This window comes from Hemiscyllium ocellatum, chromosome 3 (assembly GCF_020745735.1).
Source record: "Hemiscyllium ocellatum isolate sHemOce1 chromosome 3, sHemOce1.pat.X.cur, whole genome shotgun sequence".
NCBI lineage: Eukaryota > Metazoa > Chordata > Chondrichthyes > Orectolobiformes > Hemiscylliidae > Hemiscyllium > Hemiscyllium ocellatum.
Genome location: NC_083403.1, coordinates 74,521,950 through 74,543,911, shown reverse-complemented (window position 1 = coordinate 74,543,911; position 21,962 = coordinate 74,521,950). Strand labels below are relative to the sequence as shown.

Genomic DNA, 21,962 nt, shown 5'->3' with positions numbered 1-21,962 from the left:
TGCCATTCGATCATGGCTGATTTGTTTCTTGATCCATTTCTCCTGCCTTCTTCCCATAACCCTCAATCCATTTACCAATCAGGAACACATCTATCTCTGTCTTAAATACAATCAATGGCTTGGCCTCCACAGCCCTTTGGCAATGAGTTCCACAGATTAACCATTCTCCTTATTTCAGTTCTAAAGGATTGTCCTTACACTGAGGATGTGACCTTGGGTCCTAGTCTCTCCTACTAGTGGAAACATCTTCTCCACATCCACTCTGTCCAGGCCTATCCCTATTCTGTAAGTTTCAATCAGATTCCACTCACCCATCTAAACTCAGCATCTCCTCATATGACAAGCCCTTCGTCCCCAGGTTCAATACTGTAAACCTCTGATGGAACCCTTCAACGCCAGTGTATCCATCCTCACAGAAGGGGCCCTCTCAATATTCCAAATGTGATCTTAGCAGAGCATTACACAACCTCAGCAGTACATTTCTATTCTTGCATTGAAGCCCTCTAGGAATGAATGCTAACATTGCATTTGCTTTCCTAACTGCCAACTGAATCTCCACGTCAACCTTAAGAGAATCCTGAACTAGGACTCCTAAGTCCCTTTGTTCTCCAAATTTCAGAAGCCGTTCCCCATTTAAAATAATTTGTGCCTATTCTTCCTACCAAAGTGCATAACCTTACACTTTTCCACATTGTATTCAAGCTGCCACTTCTTTGCCCACATCCATAGCCTGTCCAAGTCCTTCTGCAGCCCCCTTGCTTTCTCAATATTACGTGCTCCTCCACCTATCTTTGCCTTAACTGCAAACTTAGCAACTGCAATCTCAGCTCCTTCATCAAGAGTGTTAATGTAAAATATGAATAGTTGTGGTTCCAACACAGACCCCTGCGGAACTCCAATAATTACCAACATCTATTCGGAAAAATATTCCTTTATCCTCACTCTTTGGCTTCTGCCAGTCAATCAATCCACTATCCATGCCAATACCTTATTGTAACATCATGGGCTCTTACCTTATTTCATTATTTAGAGTTATTTAGCACAGACACAGACCCTTAAGTTCAACTCATCCATGCTGACCAGACAACCCAATCTGAGCAAGTCCCATTTGCTAGCATTTGGCCCCTATCCCTTTAAAATCCTTTCTAATCATATAGCCATCATGGTGCCTTTAAAGATTCTAATTGTATTCACCACTACCACCACTTCCACTGGCAGCTTGTTCAATATATGCACAACCTTCTGTGTGAAGAAGTTAGCCCTGACTCCTGTTTGAAATCTTTTCCCTCTCATCTTAAACCTATGCCCTCTAGTTTTGGATTTCCCCCCCCACCCTTCGAAAAAGACCTTGGCTATTTACCCTATCTGTGTCCCTCATGATTTTATAAACCTCTAGTCACCGTCAGCCTCCGACACTCCAGGGAGAAAAGCCTCAGCCTATTCACCTCTCCCTATAACTCAAGCCCCCCAGTCCTAGCAACATCCTTGTATCTTTTCTGCATGCTCTCAAGTTTAACAACATCCTTCCGGAAGAAGGGTGACTAGAACTGTATGCAGTAATCTAAAAGTGGTCTCACCAAGATCCTGTACATCCACAATATGATCTCCCAACATTGATACTCAATGTTCTGACCAATGAAGGCAAGGGTGCCAAATGCCTTCTTTCCCACCCTGACAACTCCACTTTCAAGGAAATGCGCTCCTAAGTCTCTTTGTTTGGTAATACTCCCTAGGGCCCAACCATTAACTGTATAAGTCCTGCCCTGGTTTGCCTTACCAACATACAACACCTCACATTTATCTAAATCAAACTGCATCTGCTACTCCTCAATCGACTGACCCATCTGATTAAGGTCCCATTTGACTCTGAGATAATTTTCTTCACTATTCACTGCACTAACTATTTTGGTTTTATCTTAGCAGCACCTTGTCAAAGGCCTTCTAAAAATCCAAAATAATCACGTTCACATCTAACTTGCTCATAACCTCCTCCGGCATGGTGGTTCAGTGGTTAGCACTACTACCTCACAGCACCAATGCTATGTGTTTGATTCCACCCTCGGATGGTTGGAGGGTTGGTGTGGAATCAATGGGCCAAATGGCCTGCTTCCATATTGTAGGGATTCTATGAAAGTTCTTAACACATTTGTCAGGCATGGCCTTCCCTTGAAAATATGCTGATTCAACCCTATTTTACTATGCACTTTGAAGTACTCTGCAATCTCATCCTTAATACTGGACTCTAAAATCTTACCAACGACTGAGTTCAGGTTAACTAGCCTGCAGTTTCCTGTTTTTTGCCTCCATCTCTTCTTAAACAGGGGTGTTCCATAAGCTATTCTCTTCAAGTTCTGGCATGCTGCTAGTATCTTTGACTATGAAAACTGATGAACAACTGATCAGTTCTTTCACCATTTCTTTGATCCCCATTACTACTTCACCAGCTCATTTTCAAGTATTCCAATATCCAACTTTTGTCTTTCTTACATTTTAGATATCTAAAATAAAACCGCTTGCAATCTTCTTTTATTGCACTAGCTGGCTTACACTCATGGTTAGCCTTCTCCACCCTGTATATATTTAAAGAAGCTCTTGCTGTCTCTTGTAAGTTTACTCTCAAGAGTTTATCTTCTCTCTTTTTGTTGGTCTTTAACACTTTTCCAAACTTCTGGCTCACCTCTAATTTTTGCCACATTGTTTTTTTGCTTTCCATTTGATTCTATCTTTAACTTCCCAGCTTAACCATTTTTGGATTATCCCTTTCTGAGAATCCTTCATCCTCACAGGAATAATTCTTTGCTGTAAGCCAAAAATTATTTTCTTCAATAACCTTCACCTTCATTTTCCTGCCTCTCCCCTAAACACCCAGTTCCCTCCCTGATTTTACAGAGAGAATCAGTCCATCTGAGCCCTGAATGAATGTTGAGACCTGGTCTAGACAGCCCTCTGTGCTACAGAATTCCCAGATTCATTCCCCTCTGGGAAGGGATGCTCCAATTTCATTCTGAAATGAACCCTTTTTCCTGGGATTGTCCTCCAGTTCCAGACTCTCTCACTGGGAGAAACCATTGTTTTACACCGACCCTGTCCAATTCCACAAGACTCCTAGGATAGTGAAGAAGGTGTTTGATATGCTTTTCTTTATTGGTCAGAGTATTGAGTTGGGAGGTCATGTTGCAGCTGTACAGGACATTGGTTAGGCCACTGTTGGGGTATTGCGTGCAATTCTGATCTCCTTCCCATGGGAAAGATGCTGTGAAACTTTAAAGGTTCACAAAAGATTTACAAGGATGTTGCCAGGATTGGAGGAAAGGGAGAGGCTGAACAGGCTGGGCTATTTTCCCTGGAGCATCAGAGGATGAGAGGTGACCTTATAAAGATTTACAAAATTATTAGATTAGATTAGATTAGATTACTTACAGTGTGGAAACAGGCCCTTCAGCCCAACAAGTCCACACCGACCCGCCGAACCATACTCCTACATTTACCCCTTACCTAACACTACGGGCAATTTATCATGGCCAATTCACCTAACCTGCATATTTTTGGACTGTGGGAGGAAACCGGAGCACCCGGAGGAAACCCACGCAGACCCGGGGAGAATGTGCAAACTCCAAATTATGAGGGGTATGGATAGGGTAAATAGGCTAAGTCTTTTCCCTGTGTTCGGGGAGTCCAGAACTAGAGAGCATAGGTTTAGGGTGAGAGGGGAAAGATATAAAAGAGACCTACAGGGCAACATTTTCACACAGAGGGTGGTACGTGTATGTAATGAGCTGCCAGAGGAAGTGGTGGAGGCTGATACAATTGCAAATTTAAGAGATATTTGGAAGGTATATGCATAGGAAGAGTTTGGAGGGATATGGCTGGGTGCTGGCAGGTGGGACTAGATTGGGTTGGGATATCTGGTCGGCATGGATGGGTTAGACTGAAGGGTCTGTTTCCATGCTGTACATCTCTAAGACTCTAGGAACATCTGCAATTGTTCCTCAACTATCTTCACTGCTAAACTCCTTTCCCAGCCCACCCCACCCAACTTCCAACTATTATTGAATGAAATAATCTACAATACAGAAGGAGGCCATTTTACCTATTATGTATGCACTGGCTCTCAAAAGAGGTACCATTTCTCCAGCCCTATCTCCATAGTCCTCTAAATTCATCATTTTCAAATTTATATCCAGCTCTCTGTTGACACCTCGTATACAGCATATTCTCCCAGATAGCACATTCCAAATCCTTACAACTGTCTAGATAAAGAAGGTTCTCATCTCATTCCTAGCTTCATTGCTGACAATCTTCAAATTGTGACCCCCAGTTTCTGATATTTCAATTAATGGGAGAATAGCCTTCTCTAACTGTGCATTACTATTGAGCCTGTATTGTGACTCCATGTTTCTTCTACCAAAATACATTATCTCACATTTTGAATTTTGATTTTGCTAAGCATGTCTGGAAAAGAATGCAATGGTTTTTGGCAAGCAGTTCTGGGATTCAGGACCCTCTGCTGTACGAGCTGTTGCCAGGGACACTTACACACAGATAAATCAATTGCGGCCTGGAAGGCCATTAAACTGGTGAAAATTACACTTTGGTCTGGCCAAAACCTGCTGACTCTCCAGTGAAACAAGCTCTTGATGACTGTATGTTGCAGATTGGCACATTCCCTAGTCCAAGACTACTTACAGAGGGATGCATTAAAGCTTGGGCAGCAGTCGCACGAGCATGAGTGGGGAAAATAAACATTCACTAAGGCCTCGCATCAGAACACTCTTCTGACCGAGAATCACAGGACCAAAATGTTAACACTGTTTTGTCTCCACAGATGCTGCCTGACCTGCTGAGTGTTTCCAGCAATTTCTGTTTTGTTTCTGATTTAAAGCATCCACAGTTCTTTCATTTTCACTCACGAAGGTCCTGCTGCCACAGGATAACAAGAGACTGGAAACTGTGTAAAATCTGTTAGGCTGAGTCTTTGACATGGAATCTGTACAGTAAATATAAGCTATAACACCATAGAGGGCCTCGTGCAACAAAATAAACCAATCTCAACTTCACTTCACATAAAATCAACTTGAACTGTTATGCTTTGTAAAATTTACGAATAAAGTATATTTTTGCAAAAACAATTATTTGACATGAACTGAGTACTGTAAATATACTCTGTAAATGGGAGTGCCATGTAATGCATTGAAATAAACGTATGCTCTGAACTTTATATCTTGTTAAATATGAACTGTATCTTTACAAATTCTATGAATGAAGTACAATTTCATGAGAAGAAAGTTAGAAAGATCTGCAATTGCTCTCTTTTAATATAACACCTTCATCCCTGGAGGTTTGCTGATCACAGCTCCCAGTGGGACAATTAAAAGAGGACTATTCAAGATACATCGCAGTATATGGTTTTTAAACCAAAGCATTAACATTATAAAGCACCATGTTCTAACAATTGAACTAACTGGTCCCATATCATGATACATAACACACAAGTGAAATATCATCAGTAAATTTCTTATTCAACTTTGCACAATCAAGTGACAAGTAATTTTTTAAGTGCAATAATGATGACAACAATAATTTACCAAGAGTGGGATAACTGTGTTTGGAAATCAGCCAATCAACAAATAAGCCAGGTTTTTCATCAGATATGGTCAAACACATATGGTAAAATCAGAAAAATAAGACTGTGCAAAACTAATCCTTGCCACCCAATGCAAAAAAAGTTGCCATAGTCTTATCAGATCACACGACTGCTCTCTCACTACTGAGAGACGCCAGTGATCATTGAACATGAGGGTTACCACACCTCAGGTGAGAGGAGGGATTACGAAGGAGCGTTCTTCGGGACAACCTCAACCAGTGCAATTGAGTTCACATTTTTTGCATCACAAACCAGCTGCCCAGCCATCTGAGCTAACCAGCACACTAAATCAAATATGTTTATGTTAGCCAACAGTTCCAAGCAATGTTTGCTAGATTATAAGTCAAAAGTCTTGAAATAGAATACTCAAAATAAGCATTTCTTTTAAACCTTCCCCCATGGCAAGATAAAGTTCTGTGACCCTTATTCAGTAACTCAAGAAGCAGATGAGGATGGACTGTATTGCTTGTTTGCTATATCAATGAATCACAGCAAAGGGAAACTGGTACAATTAGCCAGAGGGAAGGGAGGGAAGGGAACAAAGGTATTTGATAGGGTGCTCCTCAGACAATGCTACCCAATACCTTTTCCTTCCTGTCTATCCATTCAATAAGATACTTCTGATTATTTAGTTTCCAGCTTTGAACTATTTGTAAACATGTCTTGAGTAACAGCTACATAGAACAGTCTAAGCCCCAACTGTAATATCCTATTGTACAGGGGATCCCCAGCTTCTGTCGCAACACGACGGATTTCTTACAGAAACTCAGCACCCACGGACCAGTCAAACTGGGAACATTCCTCGTCACAATAGATGTTTCTGCACTCTACACCAGCATCCCCCACAATGATGGCATCGCTGCAACAGCCTCAGTACTCAACACCAACAATTGCCAATCTCCAAACACTGTCCTACAACTCATCTGCTTTATCCTCGATCACAAAGTCTTCACCTTTGACAACCAGTTCTTCATCCAGGCACATGGAACAGCCATGGGGACCAAATTTGCACCCCAATATGCCAACATTTTTATGCACAGGTTCAAACAAGACTTCTTCTCTATGCAGGATCTCCAACCAACACTATACACCAGGGTACATTGATGACATTTTCTTCCTCAGGACCCATGGCGAGGAGTCACTGATAAAACTACACAGTGACATCAACAAGTTTTATCCCACCATCAAACTCACTATGGACTACTCTCGACTACCTGTCTCATTCTTGGACACATGCATCTCCATCAAGGATGGCCACCTCAGCACCACACTCTACCGCAAACCCACAGACAACCTCACAATGCTACACTTCTCCTGTTTCCACCCAAAAAATATTAAAACATCCATCCCCTATGGACAGGCCCTGTGCGTACACCGGATCTGCTCAGATGAGGAGGAACGTGACGAGCACTTGGAAGTACTCAGATACCCTCACAAGAACGGGGTACGATGCCCAACTCATCAACTGCCAGTTCTGACATGCACCGACCTCCTCAGGAGACAGACACGTGCTGCAACTGACAGGGTACCCTTCATTGTTCAGAACTTCCCAGGAGCTGAAAAACTACGCCATGTTCTTTGTGACCTGCAAAACATTATCAATGAGGATGAGCACCTCACCAAGACCTTTCCCACTCCTCCATTGCTTTCCTTTAAACAACCGCCAAACCTCAAACAAATCATGGTTTGTAGCAAGCTGCCCGGCTTTCAGGACAACTCCATATAACCCTGTCATGGTAGAAGCTGCAAGACGTGTCAGAGTGTGGACACAGATATCACCATTACATGTGGGGACACCTCCCACCTTGTACGTGGCAGGGACTCATGTGACTCAGCCAACGTTGTCTATCTTATACGTTGCAGGCAAGGATGCTCTGAGGCATGGTACATTGGGGAAACCGAGCAAAGGCTACGACAATGGAATAATGGGCACCGCATAACATTCGACAGACAGGAGTGTTCCCTCCCAGTTGGGGAATACTTCAGTGGTCCAGGACATTTGACCTCGGACCTTCGGGTGACCATCCTCCAAGGCGGACTTTGGGACAGGCAACAGTGAAAAGTGGTCATGCAGAGGCTGATAGCTACATTCGGTACACAGAGGAAGAGCCTCAACCGGGACCTTGGGTTCATGACACATTACAGGTGATCACCATTGCACTATACACACACACACACACAGTTACTCCTATACACATACATACACACGGACATACATATACACAGAAACGCACATAGACACTCATACAAACCCTTACAGACACCCCCCCCCACACTCTCACATGCATCCTCTCAGAGGCTTCGACCACTCTACATTCATGCACACACATATACACTCTCTCTCATAGACACTTGCAACCCCCCCCCACCCCAGACACGCGCACACACTCCCACACTCACCCCCTCACAGACTTAAGACACTCTACACTCACTACACACGCACATATACACTCACAACCCCCAACCCAGACAAAGACCCACATGCACACATATTTTGTGGGGTGAATTTGTACTTGCAGAGTTACATTGCACTTTGCTCAAAAACTGCATGAATTCATGTGAAATTCTGTTATCTCACTTTTTAGATTAGAATCAATCTAAACATCATGGCATAGACAGAGAACACAGAGGGCTAACACCTCCAACATATTATCTAGCTAGTACCCATTGTTACAGCTAACTGAGAATGCAACTTTTAAAAAAAAGTTTTGTGATTTACACATGAAAGAAGTGAAACTATCATGGTATTCAAACAGATGAAAGACTCAACAGACAATCAAGGTATTTTTCAATGTATAATTTCAGTTACATCACACTGTAAATTTTTGCTATAAATTCTGTGCCTTAGAATTATGTCCTCCACTATCACCTGAAGGAGGAGTGGCACTCCGAAAGCTAGTGTGCTTCCAATTAAGCCTGTTGGACTATAACCTGGTGTTGTGTGATTTTTAACTTTAAAACAACCACTCCCTCAACTGAATAGCCTCCTGTACCAAGGTGCTGCGGTCAGTTTGCTCATCCTCCTCCGCATACTTTGTAAGAATCTTATAAAACCTAACAATTGCTGTGCCCAGGGTTACTCAATGTTAATCCCATGGGTCCTCATACCTGCCTCATTTGCAATCACACCCTTCTGTCCCTGCTTACAGACTGATTCTGAATTACTTACTCAGAGAGGTACGACTACCCTCTGGAACAAAGTGCTCTGTAACACTCCCTTTCTCTGATGTGGCGCAATGTCTGCAGCTCAGATTCCAACTCCTCAACGCTGATCCAATGTTCCTCGAGCTGCAAACAAAAACATTCTTTTTTTAAAATTGCGAGTAGAATGGAATTCAAACGTAGTATATTCAGTTATACAGGTATTACTAAGACTACATCTGGAGTATGTGTACAGAACTGGTAGCCTTATATAAGGAAGGCTACATATACAATGGAAACAGTTCAGAGATGGTTTACTAAACTAATGGGATGGATAGGGTGTCCAATGTGGAAAGATTGAAATAATAGAATCACACAGTACAGGAGAGACTCTTTGGCCTATCAAGCTCGTGCCTCTAAATCTACGCTATTCCCAATTCCCAACACGTGGACAGGCTACTGTAATTAAGAAAAGCAGAAGGTGCCTTTATTGAAAACTAAACGATCATGAGAGGCCTTGACAGGGCAGGTGTAGAATAGGTGCTTTCCCTTATGGCAAACCCTGAACTAGAGGTCGTGTTTGAAAATAAGGGTCACTCATTTAAGAAAGAAATTAGGCAAACTTTTTTCTCTTGGATGTTTCAAAGACTTGGGACACCCTTTCTCAAAAAGTGATGGAAGCAATCTTTGAATATTTTTAAGGTGAAGGTAAATAGATTCTTAATGAGGGGGTGGTGGAGTGAAAGATTATCATGGTATACGGGAATATAGGGTAATCATATTAACTATGATCTTACTGAATGGCTAAGCACGCTTGAGACCAAGTGCCCTACTGATATTTATCTATATACTGCAGTTGAAGAAGGCAATGCACGACTACTTTAAAGGACAACAAAAGATGAATAAAAATTGGTCTTACAAACAATATTTAAGACTGAAGAAATGTAAAAGCTCTACATGAAACATCTATTACAATTTCCTTTTCTGCAAGGCTGAAAAGGATTCATAACTTCTCGGCTAAGTCATTTCTTAATTCAGTTTTCATTCGAATGCTTTAAGATAGCTTTTAAAATCAGCATTGCAAAAATGAACTTTGAACCAAGACTTGTAATTATACCAATGGCAAATCATCAAAACACCAGCTAACCAGCAGTTCCAATTTCTCAGGGACTGTCTTTCCCCAGGACAGACAAATCATTTCTCTCTAATATCTGTGAAATCACTAATAAAACTCAGCAATTCAGAAATTTCTCAGAAATTGATCCATTTCCATGTAAAGTCACTCAGGTTAATAAATCACTTTCAGAATTCTCAGACTGAACTGCTTAAGTCTACCAATTAATTCTAAAACACAGAGCTAAACCAATCTTATTTCTACCTATAAGTTAAAGTAACAATATATAGAGACAGCAAGACAAAAGCTTCTATTTTTTGGTAGAACTAAGATTATAGCAATGCTCGAGTCTTTTGACTAAACTCAAAACTAAATAAATAGCATCAGCTTTTAATCAAAATGTTCATTAATCACATTTCTGGGACATCAAGCAACATTATAAACTTTTTTTTGCCAAATGGAGAGAACTGTTTCATTTAATTTTGTTCTATATCTTTTTGAGGGGTTGGTGAGCACGATAGTCAATACTGGATAAATGCTATAAAATGCATAATAATATAAACAAACGTGCAGAATCAGCAAATAATATGCAAACAGAGACAAATGGCTAGACCAGATCTGGTCTTAACCAATGAGAGAGGACTAATTACAGACCTCATACTGAAAGTGGCCCTGAGTAGCAGCCACCATAATGTGGTTGAATGTTACATACAGTTTAAGGGTAAGGAGTTTTGGATACTGTTGGGGGAGGTAACCATACAGGGGAAAGCAGTGGTAGCCAACTTCATCACATCATGGATGTGTCTGCAGCACAAGAGGGGAGGAAAAAGAATGGCAGTGGCAGGAGTTTCAATCGTAAGGGGAACAGATAGGCATTTCTGATGCTGCTAAAGAGACTCCACGATGGTACGATGCCTCCCTTGTGCCAGCAAACAAGTTACTGAATGGCTGTAGGATCCTCTGAAGTGGGAGGGTAAAAAGATAGAAATCATAGTACATATTGGTACCAAGAATGTAAGCAGAAAAAGGTGATGAAGTTCTGAAAGCAGAACATAGGGAGCTAGGGGAAGTAGACTAAAGAACAGAATCTAAAAGATAATAATCACTGGATTACTTTCAGTGCAACATGTAAGTGAGTATAAAACCAGAATGTGTGGCTGGAGAGATGCTGCAGGAGGGATGGCTTTAGATTTCTGAGATTTTGGGAGCAGTGGGACGTGTACAAGGCAAACAAGATGGACCTGAGCCAGAATGGGACCAGCTTCCTTGGGGGGAGGTTTGCTGGTGCAGTTAGGAAAGGTTTAGACTTACCCTTAGATTCAGACAGAATGTTCAGCAGGGGAAGTTGAATAGCCAAAATTAGATGAGGCAGCAATTGAACCACGATAGGCCAGTTAAGTGACAAAGTGAGTTTGACAAGGTTTTGATAGAATTTATTTTAATGCAAGGAGTCTGATGAACAAGACAGATGTGTTGGGGACACAAATTAAACCATCAAAGTATAATGTCATTGCTATCAGAGACATGGTTCAAAGGGGTAGGGTTGGTAGCTCAACAGTCTAAGATATGGGGTCTTCAGGAAAGACAGGAGATTAAAAGAGGTGGTGTCACAGTTTTAATCAGAGAATCCAATACAGTTTTAAAGATGACGACATCCTAGAAGGCTCATCAAATAAAGCTATATGGAGAACTCTGTTGGGAGTGTACTATAAGTTCTCCAATAGACCAGAGAAATAAAGCAGCAGATATGTAGGGCAAATTTCAGGGAAATACGGTGTGAATGGTTTTTAGGGAGCAGAATTATTAATGTAAATGTTGGAAAACTTTATAACTCCTCTAAGTGAGGGGTGATTCTGGATTTAATTTTATGTAACGAAAGTGGACATGTGGTTGAGGGATCAGTGAGGGAGCATTTTGCAGACAGTCACCATAGCTCCACATTGAAAGTTATTACGGAAAAGGAGAAAATGGACCTAAATTGAAAGGTCTAAATGGGTTGGGGGGGGGGGGGGGGGGGGGGGGGGGGGAAGAGAGACTAATTTTGATAAGATCAGATACAATTTGACTAGACTGGATCGGAAGCAGACACTTTTGAGAAAATCTCTCTCAGAGTAGTAGAATGCACTCAAGAATGAAATATGGACAGTACAGGGCCAAAATGGCCCAATAAAGAAAAAGCATGGGAGCCATTAAATCTCGTGAATCTTAGATAGACCAATGTAGAGACTGGCTGAAGAGAAAAAGTGAGGCTTAAGGCTGATACTGAGCGCTCAAAACAGCAGAAACTGTGCATGAGTATAGAATGTGCAAAAGGGAACTGAAAAAGGATATTAGGAGAGCTGAAAGGACATTGAACGGGGTCTCACATGGGAAACTGATAGCAAAGATAACAGGCCATGGAATCCAAGGAAATTTGAATCCACAATTAGCTGACTGGCAAGATGTACAGGGTGATGGTTGAGTAGTGCATTTCGGACTGGAAGTCTATGTCCAGTGGGATCTGACAGGGATCAGTTTTGGGGTTCTTGCTGTTTGCAGTTTATATAAAAGATTTAGACTTGAATGTTGGCAGATTGATCAGAAATTTGCATTTGATATAAAAACTGGTAGGATAGTAAATAGTGAGAAGAATAGCCTTAGATTACAGAAGTATGTAGACAGGCTGGTCAGATGTGCTGATCAGTAGCAAATAGAATTCAATCTGGATAAATGTAAGGAATGCACTTGAACAGGAAAATCAAGGCAAGAGAATACATGAAGAATGGTGTGAAACTGGGAAGCACCAGACATCAGAGGGACTTTGATGTGCAGGTCACTGAAGGTATCAGGTCAGGTGGATAAAGTGGTTAAACTGGCATATAGTATACTTGCCCTTATTCACTGATGCATAGACTTTAAGAGCAGGGAGATTATGCTGGAACTATATAAAATGTTGGTTTGACAAAAGATGCAGTTCTGGAAGTGACATTATTGGAGGGATACAACTATACTGGAGAGAGTGCAGAGTGATTTACCAAGTTGTTGTCTAGGCTGGACAGTTTCAATTATATAAAGAAATTGGACTGACTGGGGTTGTTTTAGTCATTGTGGACTCCTAGTTAGGAGGACAGATAGGAGGTTCTGTGGGAATGAGAGATACTCACGGTTGGTGTGTTGCCTCCCAAAAGCCAGGGTTCGTGATGTCTCAGATTGTGTTTTCAGGATCCTTTTGGGGAGGGGGGGGGGGGGGGGGAGGTGCAGCCCCAAGTTGTGGTCCACATAGGTAGGAAGAGGGTTGGGGGGTTTAACGGAGAAATTCAGGGAACTAGGTAGAAGCTTAGTGCTAAAACAGACAGAGTTGTTATCTTTGGTTTGTTGTCTGTTCCACATGCTAGTGAGGCGAGAAATAGGGAGACAGAGAAGTTGAACACGTGGCTCCAGGGATGATGCAGGAGGGTGGGTTTCGGATAACTAGATAATTGCAGCTCATTCTGGGGTAGGTGGACCCGCTACAAACAGGATGGTCTACATGTGAACCAGAGGGGTATCAATAACCTGTCAGGGACAGGAACGGTTGTTGCAGGTTCTGGGATTTAGATGTTTCACTCAGAACCGAGAAGATGGTAAAATGGGGGTGGAGGTGTGACATTGTTAGTTAAGGACAGTATTACGGTGGCAGAAAGGACATTTGAGGACTCATCTATTGCGGTAGTATAGGCTGAGGTTAGAAACAAGAAAGGAGATGTCACTCTGTTCGGAGTTTTCTATAGGCCTCTGAGTACTTCCAGAGATGTAGAGGAAAGCATAGCAAAGATAATTCTGGTTTGGAACAAGAGTAACTAGGTAGCTGTTATGAGGGACTTTAACTTTCCAAATATTGCTGGAAATACTGTAGTTACGGTACTTTAGGATGGTCAGCTTTTGTCCAAATGTACAGGACGGTTTCCTGACAGTATGTAGACAAGCCAACAAGGGGCGAGTCCACATTGGATTTGGTACTGGATAATGAACCTGGCCAGGTAGTAGATATAGAGGTAGGTGAGCACTTTGGTGATAGTGACCATAATTCAGTTATGTTTACTTTAGCGATGGAAAGGAATAGTTATATAACGCGGGGCAAGAGTCATTGCTGTGGGGGGGGGAAGCAGTTATAATGCGATTAGGCAAGATTTAGGATGCGTGGGATGGGAAGGAAACTACAGGGGAAGGAAACTACAGGGATGGGCACAATTGAAATGTGGAGCTTGTTCAAGGAACAGATACTGCCTGTCCTTGTTAAGTATATACCAGTCAGGCAGGGAGAAAGTGGTCGAGCGAGGGAGTCGTGATTTACTTGTCAAGAGGAAGGCGGCGGCTTATGTTAGGATGAAACGTGAAAGCTCAGTTAGGTCGCTTGAGTGTTACAATTTAGCCAGGCAAGACCAAATGAGCGAGTAAGAAGAGCTAGGTGAGGACATGAGAAGTCATCGACAGATAGGATCAAGCAAAACCCTAAACCTTTCTATAGTTTTACCTGGAATAAAAGAATGACTAAAGCTTAGGGCCAACCAAGGATAGTAGTGGGAAGTTGTGCATGGAGTCCAAGGAGATAGGGGAAGCGATAAATGAATATTTTTTGTTAGTATTCACACAAATGTTGTCGAGGAGAATACTGAGATAAAGACTGCTAGACTAGATAGGATTGAGATTCACAAGGAGGTGGAAAATGTAAAAATAGATAAGTCCCCTGGGCTAGCTGGGGTTTATGCTAGGATTCTCTGGGAAGCTAGGGAGGAGACTGTAGAGCCTTTGGCTTTGAACTTTATGTCATCATTGCTACCGGAATAGCGCCAGAAGACTGGAGGCTAGCAAATGTTGTCCCTTGTTCAAGAAGGGGAGTAGAGACAACCCTGGTAACTATACACCAATAAACCTTACTTCAGTTGTGGGGAAAGTGTTGGATAAGGTGATAAGAGAAAGAATTTATAAGCATATAGAAAAGAATAAGTTGATTAGGGATGATCGCTCGTGCCTCACAATCTTATTGAGTTCTTTGATAAGTTGACCAAACAGGTGGATGAGGGTAAAGCGGTTGATGTGGTGTATATGGATTTCAGTAAGGCATTTAATAAGGCTCCCCACGGTAGGCTATTGCACAAAATACATAGACCTGGGATTGAGGGTGATTTAGCGGTTTGGATCAGAAATTGGCAAGCTGAAAGAAGACAGTGGTGGTGGTGGTTGATGGGAAATGTTCATCCTGAAGTTTAGTTACTAGTGGAGTGCTGCAAGGATCTTTTTGGGTACACTGTTGTTTGTCATTTATATAAATGACCTGGATGAAGGCATAGAAGGAACAATTACTAAGTTTGCGGATGACACTAAGGTCAATAGAGTTGTGGATGTTGTAGGTTATAGAGAGACATAGATAAGCTGCAGAGATTGGCTGAGAGGTGGCAAATGGAGTTTAATGTGGAAAAGTGGGAGGTGATTCACTTTGGAAGGAGCAACAGGAATAAAGATCACTGGGCTAATGGTAAGATTCTCTCTAAGCAGAGAGATTTTGGTGTCCATGTACATAGATTCCTGAAAGTCACCACCCATGTTGATAGGGTTGGCTTTAATTGGTAGAGGGATTGAGTTTTGGAGCCATGATGCTGAAATTGTGTTGCTGGAAAAGCACAGCAGGTCAGGCAGCATCCAAGGAACAGGAGAGTCGACATTTCGGGCATAAGCCCTTCTTTTGGAGCCATGAAGTCATGTTGCAGCTGTACAAAATTCTGCTGCGGATGTATTGCGTACAGTTCTGGTCACCGCATTATAGGAAGGTTATGGAAGCTTTGGAACGGGTTCGCAGGAGATTTACTAGGATATTGCCTGGTATGGAGAGAAGGTCGTTTAGGAAAGGCTGAGGGACCAGAAGCTGTTTTCGTTAGAGAGAATGTGGTTGAGAGGTGACTTAATTGAGACATATAAAATAATCAGAGGTTTAGATAGGGTGGACAGCGAGAGCCATTTGGAAGAACTAGCCATTTGGATACAGAACTGGCTCCAAAGTAGAAGACAGAGGGTGGTCGTGGAGGGTTGTTTTTCAGACTGGAGGCCTGTGACCAGTGGAGTGCCACAAGGGTCGGTGCTGGGTCCACTACTTTTCGTCATTTATATAAATGATTTAGATGTGAGCTTAAGAGGTACAGTTAGTAAGTTTGCAGATGACGCCAAAATTGGAGGTGTAGTGACAGCAAAGAAAGTTACCTCAGATTGCAACAGGATCTTGATCACATGGGCCAATGGGCTGAGAAGTTGCAGTTGGAGTTCAACTTAGATAAATGCATGGTGCTGCATTTTGGGAAAGCAAATCTTAGCAGGATTTATACACTTAATGGTAGGTCCCAGGGAGTGTTGCTGAACAGAGACCTTGGAGTGCACGTTCATAGCTCCTTGAAAGGGGAGTCACAGGTAGATAGGATAGTGAAAGTGGCATTTGGTATGCTTTCCTTTATTGGTCAGAGTTTGGAGTCCAGGGGTTGGGAGGTCATGTTGCGGCTGTACAGGACATTGGTTAGGCCACTGATGAAATATTACGTGCAATTCTATCAGAAAGATGTTATGAAACTAGATAGGGTTCAGAAAAGATTTACAAGGATGTTGCCAAGGTTGGAGGATTTGAGCTATAGGAAAGAGGTTGAATAGGCTAGGGCTGTATTCCCTGGAACGTTGGAGGCTGAGTGGTTACCTTATCGAAGTTTATAAAATCATGAGGGGCATGGATAGGATAAATAGACAAAGTTTAGGGTAATAGGTTTAGGGTTAGAGGGGAAAAATATAAAAGAGACCTAATGGGCAACGTTTTCATGCAGAGGGCAGTACATGTATGGAATGAGCTGCCAGAGGAAATTGTGGAGGGTAGTACAAAGGCAACATTTAAAAAGGCATCTGCATGGATATATAAATAGGAAGGGTTTGGAGGGATATGGGCCAGGTGCTGCCAGGTGGGACTAGATTGGATTGAGATATCTGGTCGGCATGGACGAGTTGGACGGAAGGGTCTATTTTCACGTTATTCATCTCTAATTGGTGAGACTGAATCTAGGGTACTGTATACAGTACAAGTCACTATACTTCCAGAAGGATGTTAATGCATTGGGACCAATTCAGAGGTGGTTTATTTCACTAACATGGTTTATTTCACTCTATGGTGAGCTTATTAACATGAACGAACTCAATACTGTACCAAGACAGGACAGGCTGGGCATGTATCTTTTAGAGTTTAGAAGAGTTAGAGGTAACTTTATTGAAACATACAAAATTCTGAGGGGACTTAATCAAATTAATATCAAAAGGATATTTCTTTTTGTGGGAGAATCTAAAACTAGGGATAAATGTTTAAAAATGAGGGGGTTGCCCATTGAAGACAGATCAGAGGAAATAAATTTTTCTGCAGAGGATTAAGAGTCTTTTGAAGTCCCTTTTTCAACAGACAGTGAATGCAGAACCTTTAAATATTTTTAAGGCAGTGGTAGATAAACTCTTGATTACCAAGGGGAGAAACAATTATCAGGGATATGCAGGAATGTAGAGTTGAGGTTAAAATTGGATCAGTCATGATCCTGTTTAATAGGAGAGCAAGGTCGAAGGGCCAAGTGGCCTATCCTTGTTCCTTGTTCAGCTTGTGCACTTGATGGGAAAAATTAGGATGGCTGACTTGGTGACAGGATAGATGCAGATAGAAAACCAAAGGGAGGTTTGAAATACAGCCATGAATCAAGCAAATCAGCACCTGGGATTATTTCTAGACACATTAAAATTGTAAAGCAGAAAACTTGCACCTGACCTATAATAAATACTGGCTACACTGAATTGAAGCATGTGTACAGCTCTGGCCACTACGTTATAAAAATATACAGAAACATTGAGGAAAGTGCAGAGACTGACAAGTTCGATATCAAGTATATTTGGGTATTAAAATTAGGAAAAGATGAATAAGCTGGGTCTCATTTCTCTTGAGAAGAGTTGATGGATGTTCTCTGAAATAGGGGTCTCTGCCTTTATCAAAACCTTCCATAATTTCAATGTTTCCATTTGTAGAAAAAAATATAGCTGGAGGCCATCAATGCAAGATATTTATTGAGAAATCCAAGAAGGAATTCAGAAGAAACAGGGAGGTGATGATGAAGAAGCTTAAGAAGCTATGCAGGAGAAAAGAACACATAGTTGCTATGGCAGATTTAAGATGGTTTATGTGCAGCATAAAAACCAGGCTGGACTGGCATGTTGAAATAGCCTACTTTTGTGCTGTAGATCTTATGCATGTAATCTTACATAATCCAAATTGATGGGAATTTAAAACAGATCCTCATTACAGGAAGTGGCGATACTCAAGGGAATCTGGGGGTCCTTGTTCATAAATCACTAAAAACCAATACACAAGTGTAACAAGCAATTAAGAAGGCAAATAATATGCTGTTCATTATTGCTACAGAATTTGAGTACAGGAGTAAAGAAGTCTTGCCCCAACAGGACAGAGCCTTGGTGACAGTATATCTGATATAGTGTGTAGGGTTTTGGTCTCCTTCCTAAGGAAGGATTATACTTAGAATCACAAAGATGTACACCATGTAAATAGACCTTTCAGTCTAACTCATCCATGTCAACCAAATATCCCAAATCAATCTAATCCCATTTAACTCATATCCCTCTAAACCCTTCCTATTCATATACCTTGAAAAATTAATTAAATTTCTTAGATATGAGCTTTCCCTTACAAAGTCATGCTAGCTATCCTTGAATAATCCTTGTCTCTCCAAGTGGAGATTAATTTTGCCTGCAGCACTTTTTCCAACAGTTTTCCTACCACAGTTGTTAGACTCATTGGCTGGTAAGTTCATGATTTAGCTCCATCATCCTTCCCTGAATAAAGGTATTACATTATCAGTCCTCCAGTTCTCTGGCATAACTTCTATGGCCAGACAGGATTTGAAAATTAATATCAGAGTCCCTGCATTCTCCTCCCCTGCCTCTTAGCAGCCTGGAATTCATCTCATCAGAGCCTTGCAATTTATCCAATTTCAAGCCTGCTAAAACTACGAATGCCTCCCCCTCTCAATGTTGATTTGTTCAAATATATTAGTTCCTCTCCCTGACTTCTATACCTACATCATCCTCTGCTGTGAACACACATGTAAAGTCATTTAAAATTTTAGCTATGACCTCCAACTCCACACAGAGATTGGCATTTTTAGATTAGATTAGATTACTTACAGTGTGGAAACAGGCCCTTCGGCCCAACAAGTCCACACCGACCCGCCGAAGCGCAACCCACCCATACCCCTACATTTACCCCTTACCTAACACTACGGGCAATTTAGCATGGCCAATTCACCTGACCCGCACATCTTTGTGACTGTGGGAGGAAACCGGAGCACCCGGAGGAAACCCACGCAGACACAGGGAGAACGTGCAAACTCCACACAGTCAGTCGCCTGAGTCGGGAATTGAACCCGGGTCTCAGGCGCTGTGAGACAGCAGTGCTAACCACTGTGTCACCGTGCCGCCCAACTGGACCATCCGGAGGAAATCCCCGGGGAGAATGTGCAAACTCCACACAGACAGTTGCCCGAGAGTGGAATCGAACCCAGATCCCTGGCACTGTGAGGCAGCCATGCTAACCACTGAGCCACCGTGCAGTCCTCCATTTTGGTCCCCAATGGGCCCTACTCCTTCCATAGTTATTCTCTTGCCTCTGATATATTTTTTTTAAAAATTGGGATTTTTCTTAGTGTTCCTAGCTAGTAGTTTTTCACGATCCCTCTTCACATTCCTAAGGTATTTTTTAAGGAATCCCTGCACTTTCTACAGTCCTCGGGGGCATCCTGTTTTGAGCCTTTGGTATCTACCATAAGTTTCCTTTCTTTTTCCTTATTGAATACTGTTAATCCCTTAATATCCACTATTCTCTGGATATGCTGGCCTCACCTTCACCTTTACAGGAACATGTTGGCCCTACACATTCACTAATTATTATCCTTTTGAAAGATTCCCACTGCTCTGATGTGAATTTTCCTGCAAGTTGTTGCACCCAGCCTACTTTGGCTAGATCCTGTCTTATTTCATTAAAACTGTCTTTCCTCCAACTCAGAACCTTTATTTTCTGTCCACCTTTGAACTCATCCATGAGTACCTTAAATCTTACTGAATTAATGGTTACTATCATCGAAATGCTTCCCCACTGTCATATCTTCCACTACCTGGGTGTGTTGCCTAAAATTAGGTCTAGCACCACTCCTTTTCTTATAGGTCTTTCTATGTGCTGACTTAAAAAGTTCGCCTGGACCCCTCCAAGCCTTTCACATTGGTTTATTCCAGTTAATATAGGAAGTTGATATCCCCTATTATTACCCTGTTGTATTTACATCTCAAGAAAACAGTTTGGGTAAGTAAATCTCCCTCCCTAACCGTGGGAGTCTCTAGTATGCTCCCAGTAAAGTAACTGCCCCCTTTTAGTTTTTAGATTCTACCTACATGGTCTCATTTGAGGAACCTATGATATCATCCCTCCTTACTGCAGTCATTAGACTCCTTCGTTAATACTTTCACACCATGTCCTCTTTTATATCCTACCCATCTTGCCCAGGGATACTATATATTAAGCTGTCAATCCTATTCCTCCTTCAACTGTCTTCATGATGACAACAAGACAATATCCTCAAACTTTAATTGAATTCCTCAACTCATTGCAAAACCCATTGCATTAAAATAAATGCCATTCAGCCTACCCATACTCCCTTGTATTTGAATTACACTATATTCACACTGCCTTCTAGACTGACTTAGTTCTTCTCCTTTACTACATTCCAAGATTAGATTCCCTGCAGTGTGGAAACAGGTCCTTCAGCCCAACAAGTCCACACCAACCCTCCGAACAGTAACCCACCCAGACCCATTTCCCTCTGGCTAATGCACAGAACACAATGGACAATTTCGAATGGCCAATTCACCTGACCTGCACATCTTTGGACTGTGGGAGGAAACCGGAGCACCCGGAGGAAACCCATGCAGACACGGGGAGAATGTGCAAACTCCACACAGATAGTCGCCCAAGGCTGGAATCGAATCTGGGTCTTTGGTGCTGTGAGGCAGCATTGCTAACCACTGAGCCACCATGCCACCCTTAGCTGAGGATCATCCCCCAATGTACCTTTATTTCCAAGTTGGTGTTAAAACTTCAATCACACTTGAGATCTTGGAGAAGATTTGTAGCTCGGGTTGTCAGTTTGCTCACTGAGCTGGTGGATTTGTTTTCAGATATTTCGTCACCATGCTCGGTAACATCATCAGTAAGCCTCCAGTGAAGCATTAGTGTTCTGTCCCACCATGTGTCTTCATTTGTTGTGGTGGGTGATATAATTTCCAGTTCTGTTTCTGAGAAGTTGGTAAATGGGGTCCAAATCTATATGTTTGTTAATGGAGTTCCGGTTAGATTGTCAGGCCTCTAGGAATTCCAGCACGTGTATTTGTTTGACCTGTTCCAGGATGAATGCATTGTCCCAGTTCGAATCACATTAGCAAACCTCTCTGCAAGGATGTAGGTCTCATTCTGGTTCAGGTGCAAATCATCAGATTTGTACAGGTCCACCTTCCCCAGAAATGAATAACGTGATCCAGGAATCTAAAGCATTCTCTTCTGCTCCAACTCTTCAGCCACACACGTCTGTTCTCTGTGCATATTCCTAAACTCATTAGCATTTGGCACCAGCAACAATCCAGAGATGACTACCTTTGTGGTTCTGCATTTTATTAAACTTTTGAGCTGAACTTTCAGACTATGTTTCAATAAATCACAATAGTGAGCCAAAAAGCAGTGTTTATCTGTCTGAATGGAAGTTTCTCACAATCTACAGCAATAATTTGATCTACGCCTATCTGAACTTTTGACTTTTAACAGATCAATACCAATAAAAAAGGTTACTCATTGGGAGAGATCATTCAGTCATGATCTGAAACTTAAAAATCCTTTCACTTTTAAATAAAATGCTGCACAGGTGGAGACCATGGATTGTATTGCCAGGCAAAATGGAACAGAGTGGTTTCAGATCATGTGGGAAT

The 21,962-nt window shown here is 41.9% G+C and overlaps 1 protein-coding gene across 3 annotated transcripts in view; it reads right to left on the bottom strand.

Annotated features, from left to right (window-relative positions):
- The window catches only part of LOC132832857 (nuclear receptor coactivator 7-like), a 110,332-nt gene that overhangs the window by 87,082 nt on the left and 1,288 nt on the right, over positions 1-21,962 (bottom strand). For all 3 annotated transcript variants that reach the window (XM_060851047.1, XM_060851061.1, XM_060851053.1), the window contains exon 2: positions 8,814-8,932. The gene's annotated coding sequence lies outside the window, so the exon portion shown is untranslated. The remainder of the gene's footprint in view (positions 1-8,813; positions 8,933-21,962) is intronic.